The sequence below is a fragment of the Scyliorhinus canicula genome, chromosome 14, assembly GCF_902713615.1.
Source record: "Scyliorhinus canicula chromosome 14, sScyCan1.1, whole genome shotgun sequence".
NCBI classification, from domain to species: Eukaryota; Metazoa; Chordata; class Chondrichthyes; order Carcharhiniformes; family Scyliorhinidae; genus Scyliorhinus; species Scyliorhinus canicula.
Window position 1 is genome coordinate 159505019 of NC_052159.1, and position 20142 is coordinate 159525160.

The following is a 20142-nucleotide window of genomic DNA, read 5'->3' on the forward strand; positions in this document are numbered from 1 at the left end:
CATACAGGAGTGGCGACGTTGACAACATCGACCCCTTACAAGAGCCTGCCTCCATCCTCGCCCACAAAGCTTCTGGCTCCCTAATCCTGCACCTTCTCCGCGTTCACTGCCTAATAATAACACATCAGGGTAGAAGGCCCAGGCTCCCCGACTGTCACCCTCTCTGAAACACCATCCTCCTAATCCTTGCCTGCTTACCTGCCCACACAAGCGAAAAAGATCAACCGTTACAGCCCCATAAAAAACGGTTTCTGCGAAAAGGCTGGTAGGTATGGAATAAAAATCCACGGCAAAATATTCATCTTAACCAAAGAGCCCGGTTTGGAGATGTACAGCAACAGATCATCAGCATACAGAGATACTCTATGCCTCCCCCTCACTATCCTCCTCCATTTAACCGAGCCCCTCAGCGCTATGGCCAAAGGGTTCTGTCCTCAGTGCAAAAAGAGGGGGGTCATGGGAACCCCTGCCTCGTTCCCCTATGTGGAATAGAGAATGATTATGGGTGACTTTAATATTCATATTGATTGGATTAAGTTGGAAACGGTAGAAATTGGATTCTATGATTCTAATAGCAGTCCATTTGGAAACTCATAATCTAATCAAGCAGAGTCAGCATGGCTTCATGAAGGGGGAATAGTGTCTGACTAATTTCATAGAACCATAGAATCCCTACAATGCAGATGGAGGCCATTTGGCCCATCGAGTCTGCACCGGCCCTTGGTAAAAGCACCCTACTTAAGCACATGCCTCCACTCTATCCCCGTAATCCTACCTAACCTTTTGAACACGAAGGGGCAATTTATCATGGCCAAGCCACCTAACCTGCACAACTTTGGACTGTGGGAGGAAACCGGAGCACCCGGAGGAAACCCACGCACACACGGGGAGAACGTGCAGACTCTGCACTGACAGTGACCCGAGGCAGGAATTGAACCTGGGCCCCTGGCACTGTGAGGCAGCAGTGCTAACCACTGTGCCACCGTGCCGCCGCCCCTTCCCTCTACACGTTCCTCTTTAACCAAGTTTTTACTTACCCTTCCTGACAGATCTTCCTTTGGCACAGTCTCAGTTATGATCTGATGATGCTTCCACAAAATACCATGACATATTTTCCTTCATTAAACGTGCTATATAAATAGAAATAATTATTTATCCAATGCAGTATTTCCTGAGCTGGAACTACGTGCACAGTATAGAATGTGCCGTGTACATCAACGCTATCAACTGAAGGAAAATTTGTCAGTTAAATATGCTCAGTGGTCAGCTGGCTAATGCATTGATCTGTTGTGAATGTGAACCTTTCATTCACAAGTATTTGTTTTTAGAAAGATTGACACATTTACATATCCAGATATAAATTTTCATTGCAATAAAGACCATGAAAAGCTGAGTAAATGAATAGCAGCCATTGCTTGTGCGCTTGGGTCGGCATCGCTATATTACGATCATTCAAATTAGGAGTAAGAATAGGCCATTCAGCGCCTCAAACCTGTTCCGCCATTCAATAAGGTGATGGGTGATCTGATTGGAATTGATGAGAATGGTTTCTTCAATCTAAAATGGCAGCATCACAGAACAATGACAACTTTCGGAACAGGAAGAGGCCATTAAGCCCCTTGCCTCTGTCCTATGTCCTTTAGTAATAATAATAATAATCTCTATTGTCACAAGTAGGCTTACATTAACACTGCAATGAAGATGCTGGGGAAAGCCCCGAGGCGGGTAACATTGTGTTCGGCTACGCAATAAGAAGTCTTGCAACACCAAGTTAAAGTCCAACAGGTTTGTTTTAAATCACTAGCTTTCGGAGTGCTGCTCCTTCCTCAGGTGAATGAAGAGGTGGGTTCCATAAACACATATATAGACAAAGTCAATGATGCCAGACGATACTTTGAATGAGAGTGTTTGCAGGTAATTAAGTCTTTATAGTCTCCACATTTCGGGTACACAGAGGGAGAATTCAGAATGTCATAGAATTTACAGTGCAGAAGGAGGCCATTAGGCCCATCGAGTCTGCCCCTGCCCTTGTAAAGAGCACCCCACTTAAGCCTACACCTCCACCCTATCCCCGTAGGATTGGAGTTTAGGAGAATGTGATGTGATCTTACTGAAACATAACATTTGGGGGGGACTAGATGCTAAGAGGATGGTTCCCTTCACCGGGGAATCCAAAAATCTGGAGCCGCAAAGGAAAAAAGGAGTCTCTCATTTCAGTCTGAGACGAGGAGGAATTTCTTCTGTCAGAGGGTTGTTAATCTTCGGAATTCTCTTTCCCCGAGAGCAGCGAAGACTGTGTCATTGAATATATTGATGGTGAATTTAGACTGGTTTTGGATCTATAAGGTGTCAAGGGATTTGGGGAGACGGGCAGTAAAGTGGAGTTAAGGTCACAATCAGATCAGCCATGATCTTATTGAACGGTGGAGCAGATTTGAGGGGGGCTGAATGGCCTCCTCCGAATTCTTATCATCCAACTTCTACCCTTTGTGTGTACAAGTGTTTTCCAATTTCACTCCTGAAAAATCTTGCTCTCATATTTTGACTCTGTGCCTTAACCCTGCGTGCCCCAAACAGTGGAAATAATTACTCTCCAACTACCTTATCAGTTCCCCTTAATACATTTGGAAACTTTGATCAAATCCCCCTTAAACTTCTATGTTCCATAGTTTATGTAATCGCTTCTCATAAATTGCCCTTCGGAGTCCAGGGATCATTCTGGTAAATCTCCACTATCCCCATTCCAAGGCCGGTAACACCTTTCCTTAGGTGTGGTACCCACACCTGCTCACAGTAACTGCAGGTGTGCTCGAAGCAGGGTTCTGTTCACAGTCAAGCATAACTTCTACCCCCTGTATTCTCGATAGAAAGGCCAGCCATGAACCTTTTTGATTGTTTGTTTTGTATCTGTTCCTGATATTTTAAGGACATATCTAACTGGTTCCCCAAGTATCTTTGGACTGCTAGTGATTCTAGCTTTTCACTCTTTAGAACCTAATCGGTCCATTTTGGGTTCAAAGTGGATGAACTCGCAAATAGAATTGAAATTAATTGGCGTCAGTTTTGTCTATTTGTTTAGTCCATCAATACTGCTTTGTAATTTGATTATGACTTTCTAGCCAATTATCTAAGTCGGCAATAAATGCAGTGAATAGCTGATGCCTCAACACAGATCCTTGTCGGACAGTACCAGCCTCATGCTGCAAATGGGCTTCTCCGTCCATTATCCCTACTCTCTGTTTCCTGTCGCTCAACCAGCTTCCTAACCAGACCAATAATTTACTGTCAAGAACTCCAGTTCTGCTCTGGAATCTTTGCTGACCATCCGGGTTGGCCAGGGGTGGCTGGAGGCCTTGGTTTAATGTCCCACCCCAAATATAGGAACATGCAGATTAAAAAGGGAAAGCAAAGGAACGCTATTGGACAAGTGATTGCCGGGGGGAGTTTACAGCGATGGGGAGCAGTCTGAAAGGGCAATAGATGTTTATTCAATTATCATTTTCAAAAGGAATTTTGGCAAAAACTTGTAGAATAAAACATTGCAAGGCTACTGGGAAAGAGCAGGAGGGTAGGATGAATTCACTCATTCAAAGAGCTGCTCCATGTATGATGGGCTGAATGGCCATCTGCAGTGCTGTGCATTTCTAGGATTCTAACATTGGACAAATACCCTGAAAGAGAAACAAACTCTCAGATAAAATGAGTGGGACTCCAGGAAGGTTGATTTGATGGGAGAATTATTTCTTCCAGATGGAGGTTTATGCTCCTTTCTAAAATTAACATCAGATACCGAAGCAAATTGAGAAAAATTAGGTCAGCCTTAGGCACCTCGTGATCATCTTACCAAAGAGAGTACTGTGAAGGATTGTAAGACAGCCATTACTTACAGTCATTGAATTATCTTGGATTCCTTTTCTACCTTCATCACTGTTCCAGGAAGTTGCCACTGCCCAGGTAGTGAAGAATAAGCAGCTGGGGTTCAGCTAGTTTGTACTAAATTTCTGTTGGTTACAGAACAATATGCCTTAAACAAATAAGTGTTCAGTTTTCTGTGGTTAACTGGAAGTCTTTATTAACTACAAGAACTATTTACACATGTACAGTAAAGGGTGCAACTTAGGAGCTGTCTCCATGCTTAGGTCTACACATGTCTCTGTGCCATCACTATGACCCCAGAGTCTGGGTCATGTGTGGGCAGTACTTTACTCAAGCCCACAGTAACCCTATATGAAATGAAAATCACTTATTGTCACGAGTAGGCTTCAATGAAGTTACTGTGAAAAGCCCCTAGTCGCCACATTCCGGCGCCTGTTCGGGGAGGCTGTTGCGGGAATCGAACCGTGCTGCTGGCCTGCTTGGTCTGCTTTAAAAGCCAGCGATTTAGTCCTGTGCTAAACAGCCCTAAACTATAGGTCAAAGATCCGTATCCTATGTATTCCATACTTTTCCAGCTAAGACCTGTTTTGGGTTTCATATGAAGTAGGAGCTCGGCCCCACAGGCTGCCTCCACCGTTCAATAAAATGGTGGATAATTTGATTGGAACCTCAACCCCATATTCCTGCCGACCCCCAATGACTTTCACATCCCTGTTAGTCAAGAATCTATCTCGCTCTGCCTTAAAAATATTCAAAGACGCTGGCTTCCACCGCCTTTTGAGGTAGAGAGTTTCAAAGACTCACCACCTCCGAGAGAAAGAATTTCACCTCATCCCTGTCTTAAATGAGTGACCCCTAGTTTTTAAACAACCCTTAGTTCTAGATTCTCCCACAAGAGGAAACATCCTCTCCACATCCACCCTGTCAATACCCCTCAGGATCTTGTATGTTTCAATCAAGTCGCGTCTCACTCATCAATCTCCAATGGATCCAAGCTGAACCTGTCCAACGTTTTCCTCACCAATGCCCTGTACAGCAGGGGCATAAACTCCATGCTTTCGTATTCTGTTCCTTCCTCTTGCAAAAAACAACATTTTATTAGCTTTCCTAAATACTTCCTGTACCTGCATACTAACTTTGTGTGATTCATGCACTGGGACACCCAGATTGCACTGGAGGGGGTGCAGAGGAGATTCACCAGGATGTTGCCTGGGGTGCAACATTAAAGTTATGAAGAGAGGTTGGATAGGCTTGGGTTGTTTTCTCTGGAGCAGAGAAGACTGAGGGGCGACCTCATTGGAGGTGTACTAGATTATGAGGGGCATGGGCAGGGTGGATAGGGAACAGCTGTTCCCCTTAGTTGAGGAGCCAGTCACGAGGAATTGCAGGTTCAAGGTGGGAGGTTTAGGGGGGGATATGAGGAAAAGCCTTTTTACCCAGAGGGTGGTGATGATCTGGAATGCACTGCCTGGGAGGGTCGTAGAGGAGGGATGTTTCTCAGTCCGAAGTGGATAACTTCACCTTGCTATCTGCCACGTTTGCCCATTCACTCAGCTTGTTTCAAACACCTTGAAGCCTCTTAACATTCTCCTCACCATTCACATTCCCACCAAGTTTTGAATCATCAGCAAACGTAGAAATATTACATTTGGTTCACTCATCCAAATCATTGATACATATTGTGGATAGCTGGGGTCCAAGCATTGATCCCTGTGAGACCCATTTATTCCTACTCTCTGTTTCTTATGTGCTAACCAATTTTCCATTCATGTCAATTAGCCCCAATCCCATGCATTTTAATTTTACACACTAACCTGATATGTGGGACTATAGCTTTCTCTAAATCCAAATACACCACATCCACTGGTTTACCCTTATCTATTCTAGTTACATACTCAAAAAACTCAGTAGGTTTGTTAAACATTATTTTTCTTTCATTAATCCATGTTGACTTTGTCGAATCCCGTTGATATTTTCTAAATGTCCTGTTATCGGATTCTGTACAATAGACTCTAGCATTTCCCTTGCTACTGATGTTATTCTAACCGGTCTGTAATCCCTGTTTTTTCCCTCTCTCCTTTTTCAAAAATTGGGTTTACATTTGCCACCCTCCAATCTGTCGGGACAGTTATTGGAAGATGGCACCCAACACATCCACAATTTCCAAGGTCACTTCCTTTATTACCCTGGGATGTAGATTATCAGACCAGATTTATCAGCTTTCAGTCCCATTCATTTCTCTAATGCTATTATTTCAGTAATATAAATTTCCTATAATAACACTCACTAGATATTTGATGCCTCAGCATTTCTGGGACGTTATTTGTGTCTTCCTCTGTGAAGACAGTTTAATTGCGCTGCCATTTCCTTGTTCTCGATTAACAATTCTCCCATTTCAAACTGTAGGGGACCGACATTTGTCTTGACGAATCTTTTTCTTTTTATATACTTGCGCAAGCGTTTACAATCCGCTTTTATGTTACTTGTAAGTTTGCTCTCATACTCTATTCCCTCTTAATCCATCTCTGTGTCCTCCTGTGCTGAATACTGAACTTCTCCCAATCCTGGGGCTTGCTACTTTTTGGATACTATCTAATACTATCCTTACTATCTCCTACTAATATCGAATTCTAATATCTAATACTATCCTTCATTTCCTTTGTTAGCCTTGTTCGGGCCACTTTTCATGTTTTGTTTTTATGCCAGAATGGAATGTATGCTGATTGTGGACATCAGGCTGTATAATGGAAAAGTTGACACTAATGTGTTCCATGAATCTAACAGAGAGTGGACAGACTTGCTTTTTGACTTGTCTCTTATTTAGTTGTATTGTTGAGAAGTTGGAGGAATATTGTTCTTGTTTGTGTGACAAGAGCCTTGCCTCATTTTCAACGTAAAAACTTTATGGGCAAAATAGTTTGACCTAGTTTACATCATTGTGTTTACCAGCTCAACAAATGGTTAAAACCATTACTCTTTAATAATTAAACATTCCATAAACATTGTTCATAGGTCAGGAACTTGGAAGTTCTCAGTAATGTAATATATAACAAGGCCTGTAACTCACCTTGATTGTATATATAAAAGAGCCTAAGAAACTGATCAATAAACAATTCTAAAATTCTTATTTCCACATGTATTGATTTTGGGAAATACATCTGTAAGTCACGCAAATGCCTTGTTCAGTAAATGCAGTCATACCTAAATTGTTACTTTAACAACACTGGTTCAGGCTCTACATGTTGCACCTGGTTGGCAAGTTTTAATTCAGTTTAACATTTCTTTCTAATTTTAGTAGGATGTGTTAGTTCATGCTGCACGTTCTGTGGCTTGGCAACCTGTGTGGTGAGTCAGCCAAGACTTCGCTTTCTGATGTATCACGAAAGGTAAAATCTGTGTTGCTTGAAATCTTGGAACAGATTCCCAATGCTGTCTCCCATGAGGAGAGTCGATCCTGCCGGGAGGACATCTCCCCAACAAAAATTAAAACAATGGAAAAAGTGGACAGTTGATGTTAGTGAGACTCCCAGGAGCAAATTGTGATGTACATTTGTATATACAATTTTTCCCAGATCCTCAACACAGTAAGTATTTGTACTTCTGTGTGCTTTACCCATTCTGTTTGACTGCAGGAACAGTCAGAAGAAGAGTCACAGGGACTCGAAACGTTAACTCTGTTTGTCTCTCTCTCTCTCTCTCTCCCTCTCTCTCTCCACAGACGCTGCCAGACCTGCTAAGTTTTTCCAAAGTTTTCTGTTTTTATCATGTATGAATTAAAGTTCTGCTTTAATAGAAATGTGCTGAATAGCTCACTGGGAATCATGTGAGGACTCTGAATGATAGAACCTTCCATGCTAACTGCTTACAGGCTAAAACTGCAAGCTGTATTTATAGACAAATATACAGAATGCAAAGAATTCAGTAAGGTACTGAAACAAAACCAATCTACAGAAGCATTGAAATTAAAATTACTCCACAAGGGGAAAAAATACCTTTTTCTAGGAGGGCTTCCCTATTAAGCCTGGCCAGTGACGACTTTCGAATGACAGGAAGGTAGACTTCCCAGACGCAAAGCTGCATTTGGACAATTCAAGTAATAATAATTTGGATTAACTGTTAGAATTAAAGACTACTCTTCAATCTGAGGATATTTGAACTGAATTATTGCAGTGTATTTACAGCGTAGGAACTTGCCATTTGAAACGACTGGTGTATATTGGTGTTTATGCTCCACACAAGCCTCCTCACCCTCGCTGTATCAACATATACCTCGAGTCCTTATCCCTTGTGTTTACCTAGCTCCCCCTTAACTTTAACCATGTGTTAGTGAATGCCACACTCACACCACTCCATGGGTATAAAGGGTCAGCTATGGTTCAGCAGGTAAGAGTCTTACCTCTGAGTTAGTATATTGTGCATCAAACCCAGTTGAGAGACCGGAGTACATAATCCAAGCTGATTATATACTGAGGGAACGCTGCACTGTTGGTTGTGTCACCTTTCAGATGAAATGTTAAACTAAAGCCCTCCTGCCACCACTTCAAGAAGAGCAGGAAGTTCTCCTTAATGCCAATATTTATACCGTGGCCAACATCATTGATAATATCTGATCCTATTGATTTTCTGCCTGCGGGATCTTGCTGTGTTCAAATTTGCTGTCACCTTTCCCCACATTACAAGAATGACTACACTTAAATACCTTATTGGCTGTAAAGTATTTTGGGAAGTTTTGAATGGTGCTATATAAATGCATGCCTTTCGCTCTTTTCATCTAGTGAGCAGGTAATGACGTGGTTGTGAAATTCGAATGTCTGCTAATGTCTTCGCCAAATATAGTACAGTGTGCGCCTCGAGCAAAACCTCTTCATCCTGACTCGTTTTTAAATCAATTAACTGGGCCTGGTTTCCCAGGCAACCCTTACTTTATTTTTAAATCATTGGGTTTTTTATCAACAGGAATTACACTCTTATCATGGTTATCTTGTGAAAGGTTACATTTTCCAACTGTAAGCCCTTCGCTTTGGAGTCTTGTTTGATATTAAAATGCCTTTGAGATGTTGGTGTGGCTGTGTTACTGGCTGGGTCATCATTATTGCCCCGCAGGAACTTGCTCGGCCATTTCAGAGCATGTTTAAGAGTCAACCACGTTGCTGTGGTTCTGGAGTCGCAGCATGGCAGAGTTCTCTGCATTAGTGAACCAGATTGACTTTCCCGACAATCGACAGTGATTTCATGGCAATCATTAGACTTGTGATTGGATTCAGATTTCACCATCCGATTTGAACCCGGAACTCCAGGTTATGAGTCCAGTGATCACTGCACCACCGCCGTTTAGAAATTGCGCATGACTGATGGTTTGCCATCTATCAGAATTGCTGGATGGAGAATTTGTCATTAATAAGGGGTGGGTTTTTTCCCCCACTTGTCACTGTTTCACATTGCACAAAGTCCACTTCAAACTTTTGCACGTTTTGGAGCACTTTGTGTATTTTATTGGCAAAACGTTCAGCAGGAATCTCCACGGGCCGTATAATAATAATCTTTATTGTCACAAGTAGGCTTACATTAACACTGCAATGAAGTTACTGTAAAAAGCCCCTAACCGCCACATTCCGGCGCCTGTTAGGGTACACTGATGGAGAATTCAGAATGTCCAAATTACCTACCCCAGTCTTTTGGGACTTGTGGTAGGAAACACTTTTTACTTAACCTTTTACTACCCCTTAATTACAGCTTTAGTAGACACACTGCTCGTATGTATTTTAAGCCTGGGTTTTTAGTAATATTGCAACAAATATAAAATATAATATATAACAATTTCTTACATTCATCACTCATTGTAAATTTGAAATTATGTTAGACAAGCCTGAGACACCCCAAATAAATTCTCATCAACTGTTTGATAAGTTTGATTAAGGTTCGGGCACTTGGAGGATTGTTTCCTCATAATGAAGGAGTTCAATGGTCACAAACCTGCCCTGATCTCTCTTCTCACAAGCTTACTGCAAAATTTGTAAAGATCCCCTATTTGAATGTCACTGACAAAAATGACAAGAAAAATAAATTGTATTTTTGTAGCACCTTTCATGACCTCAAGGTGCCCAATGCACTTTCCAGCTAATAAATACTTTCCAAGTGTCGGAAACACTGCAGACAATTTGTGCACAGCAAGAGTCCACAAACAGCATTGAGGTAATGACCAGAAAACCCTTCAATCGACATAAGTAAATGCTGGCCAGGATACCGGGAGATCTCCCCTGCTCTTCTTTGAAATAGGGCCAAAGGATCTTGGCAGAAGTTGCACTGAAGTTTCTGTCTTGTGTGAAGCTGCTCTCTGTTAGTGAGATCTCACATTGTGAGGAGGCGATAGACATGATGTAAAGTCAACAAGTACTCAAAATTCCAACTTGGGAAGGACACCTCCTGCAAATGCTTCTCACTGACATCATGGAGTATGTGGAGGGGACGGAGTCTGTATTCATGCACTGTTGGGTTTGATTTGAAATGTGGAATACCCACCGTGCAGAGTATGGTAAGGACCTTTGCCTTTTTAAAACTAGAATGTTCTTGTTGCAAAGTAATACGGCTTGTGAGAATACAGCAGTGGGGCGTTATTAAATTCATCTCCGTTTCAAAGTTGCTCACAGATTCCTCCGTCTAACGTGTTATGAGGTAGAGCAAGTTGATCCTTTCCATGATCTACATGTTTTAAAATTGTAGAGTTATATGAAATTAGGTTCTAGCTGCTGAAATTGTGTGTGTTCAGATTCCTGTGAGCATCGAGATTCAGTGCTGACCTAGAAAACCTTGCAATTGCAGATCACTAATGTTTTTTTGTAGATTTGATGGAGATCAAAGAGACAACGCCTGTGATTCCACATTTCGGGGTTTTTTTTGGCTGGTTTCTAAGTCGGTGATATAGGTGGAAAAGACAGGAATTCTGTTTTTTGGAGCTAGGTGTGTGCATGTTCTCTTTATTGCTTGCTGTCAGGAATGAAAACAAGTCTTCACAGATAGATGCATTCAGACATACGTTGGGACTTTTTCCTTTGAATTATTGAAAGACTTGTCAATTAAACATCCTGGACTTTTAACTTTGGCTTTTATTCACCAAGCTGCCCCACCTCTGGAAGCTCCGCTTGGGGAAGATTGAAGTAATGTGTTAGCAATAAAAAGTAATGAAAATATCGTCTCTGTTGCTTTTCTGCAGACTTTTGATGCCAATGACCTTTATCAAGGACAGAACTTCAACAAGATTCTGAGTTCCCTGGTGGCTTTGAACAAAGTAACTGCAGGTAAGAGGACTCCTTCAGGAGGACTGGTCTCTGGGTGAATCAGGCTCGCTGCTTGAAGCAGCACTCAGCAACGTTACACTCACCTCTTGCCATACATGGAATTGATGACCGTTCAGCCTCCATCATGCAATTATCATTGGTGACATGAAAATGATTGGCTAATTATGTACCCCTGATGGAGCTTTGGACATGAAGTTTGCATCAGTTTCCTGATGTGTGCTTCCTGTGAGTGAAACTCTGACCTGGGAGCACAATTTTGTTAAATTGTAAATGTAAATAATAATTGCCAGTTCATTACATTCGAACAGGGGCGGCATGCTAGCACAGTGGCTAGCACTGTTGCTTCATAGCTCCAGGGTCCCAGGTTCGATTCCTGGCTTGGGTCACTGTCAGTGCGGAGTCTCCACGTTCTCCCCGTGGGTTTCCTCCGGTTGCTCTGGTTTCCTCCCACAGTCCAAAGATGTGCAGGTTAGTGGATTGGCCGTGATAAACTGCTCTTAGTGTCCAAAAAGGTTAGGTGGGGTTACTGGGTTACGGGGATAGGGTGGAGGTGTGGGCTTAAGTGGGGTGCTCTTTCCAAGGTCAAGTGCAGCCTTAATGGGCCGAATGGCCTCCTTCTGCACTGTAAATTCTATGTTGATGCTTGTACCTTTGCTGAGGGCGATCATTCATCCACCTCTCCCTCACCACAGACCCTCAGCCTCTTAACCCCCACGTGTTTCTGGTCACCATTAAATTATATAATTTATGGGCAACAATGTGAATATGTGTGCACAGTTAGATATAGAATCCACGATTCCACCTGATGACCTTCAGAGTGTGCAGCAGCTCCCCACAATTTGGATAGAATGAGATAGTCGTATTTCTACAGCTCGCATTTAAAACCTAAATACATCCCAAACATTTCACAGCCAATTAGGTGCTTTTGAAATGTCATCACTGTGTAAGATAATAATCTAATAATAACAGTCTTTATTATTGTCACAAGTAGGCTAACATTAACACTACAATGAAGGTACTGTGAAAATCCCCTAGTCGCCACGCTCTGGTGCCTGTACGAGTACACAGAGGGAGAATTCAGAATGTCCTATTCACCTAACACAGATAGGAAATACAGAGGCCAATTTGTGCACAGCTGGACCTCACAAACAGCAGAGTGACGACCTGTTCTGGGGGTATGGGTATGGGTTTAAGGATAAATATAGGCCAAGGCAATGGGGATACCCCTCTTTCATTCTTTGAAGAGTGCCATGGGATCTTTCTTCATCCACCTGGGAGGGCAAACAGGGTTTCAGTTAACATCTCATTGAAACACGGCAGCATCAACAGTGCAGCACTCCCTCAGTACTGACCCTCTGACAGTGCGGCACTCCCTCAGTACTGACCATCTGACAGTGCAGCACTCCCTCAGTACTGACCCTCTGAGAGTGCAGCACTCCCTCAGTGCTGACCCTCTGACAGTGCAGCACTCCCTCAGTACTGACCCTCTGACAGTGCGGCACTCCCTCAGTACTGACCCTCTGACAGTGCGGCACTCCCTCAGTACTGACCCTCTGACAGTGCGGCTCCCTCAGTACTGACCCTCTGACAGTGCAGCTCTCCCTCAGTACTGACCCTCTGACAGTACGGTACTCCCTCAGTACTGACCCTCTGACAGTGCGGCACTCCCTCAGTACTGACCCTCTGACAGTGCAGCACTCCCTCAGCGCTGACCCTCTGACAGTGCAGCACTCCCTCAGTACTGACCCTCTGACAGTGCAGCACACCCTCAGTACTGACCCTCTGACAGTGCAGCACTCCCTCAGTACTGACGCTCTGACAGTGCAGCACTCCCTCGGTACTGACCTTCTGACAGTGCGGCACTCCCTCAGTACTGACCCTCTGACAGTGCAGCACTCCCTCAGTACTGACCCACTGACAGTGCAGCACCCTCTCAGTACTGACCCTCTGACAGTGCGGCACTCCCTCAGTACTGACCCTCTGACAGTGCGCACTCCCTCAGTACTGACCCTCTGACAGTGCAGCACTCCCTCAGTACTGACCCTCTGACAGTGCAGCACTCCCTCAGTACTGACCCTCTGACAGTGCGCACTCCCTCAGTACTGACCCTCTGACAGTGCGGCACTCCCTCAGTACTGACCCTCTGACAGTGCAGCACTCCCTCAGTACTGACCCTCTGACAGTGCGGCACTCCCTCAGTACTGACCCTCTGACAGTGCGGCACTCCCTCAGTACTGACCCTCTGACAGTGCGGCACTCCCTCAGTACTGACCCTCTGACAGTGCGGCACTCCCTCAGTACTGACCCTCTGACAGTGCGGCACTCCCTCAGTACTGACCCTCTGACAGTGCGGCACTCCCTCAGTACTGACCCTCTGGCCATGCAGCACTCCCTCAGTACTGACCGTCTGACAGTGCGGCACTCCCTCAGTACTGACCCTCTGACTGTGCGGCCCACCTCAGTACTGACCCTCTGACAGTGCAGCACTCCCTCAGTACTGACCCTCTGACAGTGCAGCACTCCCTCTGTACTGACCCTCTGACAGTGCGGCACTCCCTCAGTACTGACCCTCTGACAGTGCGGCACTCCCTCAGTACTGACCCTCTGACAGTGCGGCACTCCCTCAGTACTGACCCTCTGACAGTGCAGCACTCCATCAGTACTGACCCTCTGACAGTGCGGCACTCCCTCAGTACTGACCCTCTGACAGAGCATCACTCCCTCAGTACTGACCCTCTGACAGTGCAGCACTCCCTCAGTACTGACCCTCTGAGAGTGCGGCACTCCCTCAGTACTGACCCTCTGACAGTGCAGCACTCCCTCAGTACTGACCCTCTGACAATGCAGCACTCCCTCAGTACTGACCCTCTGACAGTGCGGCACTCCCTCAGTACTGATCCTCTGACAGTGCGGCACTCCCTCAATACAGCACTGACCATCTGTCAGTAGAAATCTGGAAAACTCTCCGAAAAAGCTGTTGAATTTGGGGGGAGAGGGTCGGGCGAGTAAGGTTAAAGTGGATCAAGTGAAAACTTTGAGGAAACAATGTTGTTTCACTGTCATAAATCATCAGAATCAGAACCAATTGTCCGTTCATGTACCTTAAATGTCTGTAATGTGGATTTTGATGAAAACAAGTCATTACTTGAATTTGTTCTCTGGAAGGATGGTGGAAGTAATTTTGAACGGAGAATTGGAGAAATAATTAATAGGGAATAATTTTCAGGCAATGGGGAAAGAATGGCGAGTTGGGTAGTGAAACTATTTGGATAGCTTCTTTCAAAGAGCTGGCACAGCCATGACCTGTCGAATGGCCTCCTGTACTGTATGATTCAATATCAACACACACAAACCAGAAAACTGAGAACTGCTTCTTGATCTAATACAGAAAATATAATTCTGTGCAAATCAATTCTGAGCAAATAGCAGCAATGTGTGATTGGCACAAATTTCTGTCTGAAAAGAATTGCACAAATCCAACTGAAGGTACGCAGAGACAGAGAAAGGCTCAAAAATTCATTCATTCAACAGTCAGATATCTCATTGGGAATTTTGCACTCGTTACAAGGGACAAGATACAAAAGGTTAGTGAAACCTGGACCTCTCCTCCCCAAAAGCTATCAAAGAGTATCAATTTAAAATTTCAAATGGTGATCAATGTTAGGTTATGTTATGGGAAATTGACCTGTGGCTTATCCCCAATTTTAATCGCTTCACTATTGGTGGCTGTGTCTTCAGCTATCTAGGCTGAAAACACCCTCTCCGACTCTATACCTCCTTTATGGTGCTCTCAAAATCTACCTCTTCAACCAAACTTCTGATTACCTGTTCTCATAACACCTTGTGAGTTTGGTGTCAAACATTTTGTTTGATTATGCTCCTTTTTAAAAATTCATTTCTGAGAAGTGAGTGTTGCTGGCTGGGCATTTATTGCCCATCCCTAACTGCCCTCCGTTTCAGCGAGCGTTAGAGAGTCAACTGGTCTGAGTCACGTGTAGACCAGACCAGGTGAGGGCGGCAGATTTCATTCTCTAAAGGACATTGGTGAACCAGATGGGTTTTTTTACAACAATTTATGATGGTTTCATGGTCATCGTTAGACTTTTATATTTTGTATTGAGTTCAGATTTCACCATCTGCCATGGTTGGATTTGAACCGGGGTCCGCCATCTTGGTCCGGCAATACCACTGCCTCCCCCTGTGAAGCACCTTCTGATATTTTGTTATTATTGCTACTAGGATTCATGTCACAATCTGTCTCAAAATTGTCATTTTGAGTAGAGAGTATCCATATAAGCCTTTCTCCTATGTGATTGTTTTACTGGGGTCTGTTGAGGGTTCTGAGCATGGGTGGGCTTATTCAGTCTGTAAGAGGGTGACCTGTAAACAAAACCTGCTTTACTGGAGCTTCTGTTTTTGCAGTTATTACTGTTGCACTCACCTGATGAAGGAGCAGTGCTCCAAAACCAATCGAACTGACTTCCTCCAAAACTGGTTCTAAGATTCTGCTGCCTCTCAGCGCCAGGGACACGGGTTCAATTCTGACCTTGGAGGACTGTCTGTGGAGTTTGCATGTATCCGTGTCTGCATGGGTTTCCTCCGGGTGCTCCAGTTTCCTCCCACGATCCAAAGATGTGCAGGTTAGGTGGATTGGCTATGCTAAATTTCCCCTTAGTATCCAAAGATTAGGTGGGGTTATGGGGTACTGGACCTGAGTAGGGTGCTCTTTTGGAGGGTTGGTGCAGACTCAATGGGTTGAATGGCCTCCTTCTGCACTGTAGGGATTCTATGATTCTGAGTCCCACCAGATTGATTCCCTCGGTGCCGACGAGTCTGTTTCTCCTCTCCAAAAAAATAAAACCTAGGAATATACTGTGCTGACAAGCAGGGTGCTTCAGCTGGAGTCAGCTGCTTAAAGACACATTCCAATTATGGGTCCACAATCAAAAATAATAAAAGGAAAAAAAAGAAAATGGGAGTGAAGGAAAGAAACAGGAAGGACTTTCGCATAACGCCCTGGGAGGGATGAAACGTCATTGCAATGAAGGTTTCATCACAAGAAATGTGACCCAAATCTCACATCCATTCATCCTTCCTTTCCCACTATATCAGCTCCCCCAATTCTTGTATCTGCCACTTATCAACACTTAAACTTGTGACAATACATCTGCAATAATATTGTCCTTTCCAGGAATATCTACACCTTTTACATTGAATGCTGCAACAATAAACTCCACGGAACAATCTTGTGTTTCAAGTTTAACATTTTCCACAAATTCAAGCAGATTCTGGTCAATTTAAACTTGCTTTCTTTATTATCATGCCGGACATAAACTTCAAAATTCTGAAGGGCTGGTAGCAACGCTAAGGCTTCCTTCTCGATGGTGCGGGACTTTCTTTGGCACAGACTTACTCCTTTGAAAAGTATCCCACTGGCTTCTCTATTCCTGACTCGTCGTCCTGTAGTAACACTGCCCCCACCCCCAGGTTGCCGGCATCCATGGTCAATTTAAAAGATTTGGAAGAACCAGGGGGAGCCAGCACTGGTTCACTTACCAATACGGCCACAATTTCTCAAAAGCTGGATCGAACCTGGGACCATGATGCTGTGAGGCAGCAGAGCTAACCACTGCGCCACCATGCTGCCCTGGACCAGACCATTTTTGCTGGTCTCTGTGGGTTCAGTTGATATGGATGCTGCTTTATCGGGTTGGAGACACCTACATCTATATCGGGTTCAGTTAATGTGGTGCACACTGGTGTGTCCCCACAAATCTTGTGAAATCTTTTCATTGCTCGTCTTAAGTTTACAAACTCAGTATCTAACTGTTGTAGTTTTACCATATTAGCTACTCATACCACAGGAGGGTCGCTGTGTGGACTGTTATTCATAGAATTTACAGTACAGAAGGAGGCTATTTGGCCTATCGAGTCTGCACCGGCTCTTGGAAAGAGCACCCTACCCAAGCCCACACCATCCTATCCCCATAACCCAGTAACCCCACCCAACACGAAGGGCAATTTATCATGGCCAATGTGCCTAACCTGCACATCTTTGGACTGTGGGAGGAAACCGGAACACCCGGAGGAAACCCACGCACACACGGGGAGGATGTGCAGACTCCACACAGACAGTGACCCAAGCCGGGAATCGAACCTGGGAACCTGGAGCTGCAAAGCAATGCTACCGTGCTGTTGACCCCTGCCTCGCTCTTACCATCTCTATCCTCTACCACTACCTCCACCACCCGACACACTGGTATCTTTTTCCATACGATGGTATTTATGTGGCATAATTGTTCCCTCTATTAGGTTACTCACCGTACTCATCCCTATCTATCTTATCAGGGCTGCTAAATTTTGCTCTCCGTACATCTGCACCTCAGTACATCATCTCGGGTTTGGAATGTTGTGGACCTGGCATGCTTGTCTGCCCACATTTTCATTCTTACTCCGGAAACATTTAAATGCTCTCGAGCTACCTGATAATCTCCCGTGAGTCTTTCCAGAAACGTGCACACATAATCCAACATTGAGGTTTCATTCTGTTGTTTTAGAAATGTCTCTTTCATCAACTTAATGGACCCCGTACTTCCTGGCCATTGACCAGGTTGTTTTCGTTAGAGAGGAGAAGGCTGAGAGGTGACTTAATAGAGACATATAAGATAGTCAGAGGGTTAGATAGGGTGGACAGTGAGAGTCTCTTTCCTCGGATGTTGATGACCAACATGAGGGGGACATAGCTTTAAATTGAGGGGTGGTAGATATAGGACAGATGTCAGAGGCAGTTTCTTTACTCAGAGAGTAGTAGGGGTGCGGAACACCCTGCCTGCAACAGTAGTAGACTCGCCAACTTTAAGGGCATTTAAGTGGTCACTGGATAAACATATGGATGAAAATGGAATAGTGTAGGCCAGATAGGCTTCAGATGGTTTCACAGGTCGGCGCAACATCGAGGGCCGAAGGGCCCGTACTGCGCTGTAATGTTCTATGTTCTATGTTCTAAATGGGCTTAATCCCAGTAGATTCATTCAGAGATTACCTGGTGGCCAACAGTGAAAAATCCAATCCCATGTCCCAATCTCTTGGGCATCCATGGCAATCGTCCCTAATCACGGAGCAGACTCGATGGGCCGAGTGGCCTAATTCTGCTCCTATGTCTTAAGTCTTATGGTTTCGAGAGTCTGATGAAATCTCTCCAAAGCTCCCTGAGTTTATGAGTGATTGGGGATTGACTCTAATTGATTGAAACCTAAGCTACAAATTATGCCCTGGATAGTTTTAGACAAAGTTACAACCCTGATCAGGTTGTACTTGTAAAAGTCGGCCATAGTGTGTGAAGAACTGCATCAACATTTCACTACTATCTCAGCTGTAATCGTTTCTAAAGGTATAGCTTCCGGAAATCGGGTGGTCATATCCGTGACCATAACAATGTACTAATGCCCTGCCTTCGTTTTAGGCAATGGTCCTACACAATCTACCAATACCTGACTAAATGGTTCTTCAAATATTAGTATGGATATTAAAGGTGCGTGTCTAATCACATGTGGCTTACCTATTACCTGACATGTTTGGCCGTTTCTATAAAATTGCACGACACCCTTATGCAGTCCTAGCCAGGAAAAATGCCTGTCGACTGATGCCTGAGTTTTCTGAATTCCCACATGTTCTGCCATTGCTATCTGCTGTATTTCACAATGATATTTGGGTAGTACCACTATCTGATGAACAACCGACTACTCCTCCTCCGCAGGTCTATGAGGACAGTTCCACTTCCTCAACAGTATTCCATTCTTAATGTAATCTGGAGCCCCCTCAGTCTCGAAGTCTGTGGGAGCTGACTGTGCTAATCTGTGTAAATCTGGCTCTACCGCCTGGGCTTAAATCAATGCAGTCCTATCAAACACTTCCTCAGAATTATTCTCATCAAGGATAGATTTGGATATTCTACAAACTGATGGTGCTGTGCTTTCAATCTCAGGTGGTGAACTTTGTTTATCCATTGCCCTGGACACCACACATTTCTTTTGAAAAATATTTTTATTGGGATTTTTAACATTTAGTAACAAGATTTATACACAACAAGATAAACCATTGGCACGAAAGCAAAAGAAGAAATCAAACAACAGCAACATCATAAACATCTGTACAACAGGTTGTCACTTTCCCTGTGTCCAGGTTCCCGTGCTCACATTCTCTTATTTACATCTATATTTACAATCAATGCCAGAACTCTACTTATTCTCGTTTTGATTGGGTTGGGGGGAGGGGTCCTGGATTGGGGGTTGGGGGGTCTTATTTCCCCCATTGAGTTTTCGAGGGAGGTTCAGATGGTCCGTGTCCTGGGTTTTTCATGTGTAGGAGGGAGCTGTGTCCCCTCCTGTGAGTGGCATCATTCATCCCCGTCTCTCATCTGTATGCAAGCTCCCTTTCCTCCTGGAGGTACGCCTCCTCCCCCTTCTTATTCCCCCCCGCCTCTCGCAAACAGGTCCTTAAAGAGGTTTGTGAGTTTCTTCCATGACCCGTGGAATCTCTCCTCAGACTATCTGATTGAGAATTTTATCTTCTGTAGTCTCAGGATCTCGGCCAGGCCTGAGAGCCACTCCGAGGCCCTGGGTGGCACTGCCGACTTCCACCCTATCAGGAGTCTCTGCCTGGCAATCAGTAAGGCGAGGGCCAGGGCGTTTGACCCCCCCCGCAGAGTCCAGAGTCTGGGGTAGGACCAGACTATGTGGGTGTGGATGGGCCCTCTGACACCACCCACGCTTCTCCTCCACCTCTGGGAAGAACCCGCTGCCGAATGTCTCAGTGAGATGCCCTCTGTGTATCACCTTGAGCTGCATCAGGCTTGGCCACGTGGTGCAAGAAAAGGTGTTGGTCACCACACCTGATGGAAAAATACCTGGAAACTGCTCTGTAACCTCCCTGGCTCCTTATCTTTCCTCGGACTCTCTGTAATTATGGGTGA

The 20142-nt window shown here is 44.5% G+C and overlaps 1 protein-coding gene across 2 annotated transcripts in view; it reads left to right on the forward strand.

Moving 5' to 3' along the window:
* Window positions 1–20142, forward strand: part of arhgef7b (Rho guanine nucleotide exchange factor (GEF) 7b) — a 147172-nt gene that overhangs the window by 12939 nt on the left and 114091 nt on the right. For both annotated transcript variants that reach the window (XM_038818208.1, XM_038818209.1), the window contains exon 2: window positions 11087–11171. The gene's annotated coding sequence lies outside the window, so the exon portion shown is untranslated. The remainder of the gene's footprint in view (window positions 1–11086; window positions 11172–20142) is intronic.